This window comes from Penaeus monodon, chromosome 24, assembly GCF_015228065.2.
Source record: "Penaeus monodon isolate SGIC_2016 chromosome 24, NSTDA_Pmon_1, whole genome shotgun sequence".
Classification (NCBI taxonomy): domain Eukaryota; kingdom Metazoa; phylum Arthropoda; class Malacostraca; order Decapoda; family Penaeidae; genus Penaeus; species Penaeus monodon.
In genome coordinates, this window is record NC_051409.1 from 15,151,879 (window position 1) to 15,152,704 (window position 826).

Genomic DNA, 826 nt, shown 5'->3' on the forward strand with positions numbered 1-826 from the left:
CACCTTTATCTGAATTTTAAAGACGGGGGAGGAGGGGGTTTGTTAAAAAGGTTTTATTTGTCTTTACTTATTTAAAAAAAAAATTGGTTTCATGTTTGAATTGGTAGTATATTTTGGATTAAATATAGATATATTTTTTTTGGGGGGGAGGGATAATGTAGGCAATATCCTTTATAATTTTTATCTAACTGCAAAGGTTGTTTGTATACCAGAAAATTGCTCTTGTGTGTGCCGTTTGATATCGTTCTCCGAAGGAATGTTGAAGTTATCCTTTAAGGTGTGGTTTTGAGACAGGATTTTGAGGAAAATGCAACAAAATCTTCATTGTATGCATGTACAGTATATGTATGCAAAGCTTCGGTTTAGGAGTAGTGTGTTATGGAGTGTGCAAGGCGGATATGGTAGTTTGGGTTATGTAAAAACGTGTTTTAGTGAAGATTAGGTGAACCTTCTGAGTGTTATATAGGCAGGAGCTACTCACACACTTATAGTGATTGAAATTTGATGTGTTCTGTGATAGAATAACAATAATTTTAGTCCAACCAGGTAATTGTGTAGTGTAAAACTGTCTCTCTGGCCCGTACACTTTCATCTCCAGCAAAGACCAATAACCCTATACCATGTACATTTGAGCAAAATATGGCTCAGAGTACTTTGTTAGTTGGCAATAATTTTCAGGGGTTCTACAAGCTCTATCTTGCCAGAATAGATGTAGTATAGATTAGTTGGCTTTTGCAAGAGCGCCAAGAGGTGGAGCAGCCATGACAAGTTTTGTGTAGGTCAGTGATAGCGAAACTTTTTCCCGTCAAAGTATACCAAAGAACGG

The 826-nt window shown here is 36.7% G+C and overlaps 1 protein-coding gene across 1 annotated transcript in view; it reads left to right on the plus strand.

The window, feature by feature from the left end:
* Positions 1–826, plus strand: part of LOC119588625 (E3 ubiquitin-protein ligase CBL-B-B-like) — a gene marked incomplete at its 3' end in the record, with an annotated part of 53,262 nt that overhangs the window by 1,319 nt on the left and 51,117 nt on the right.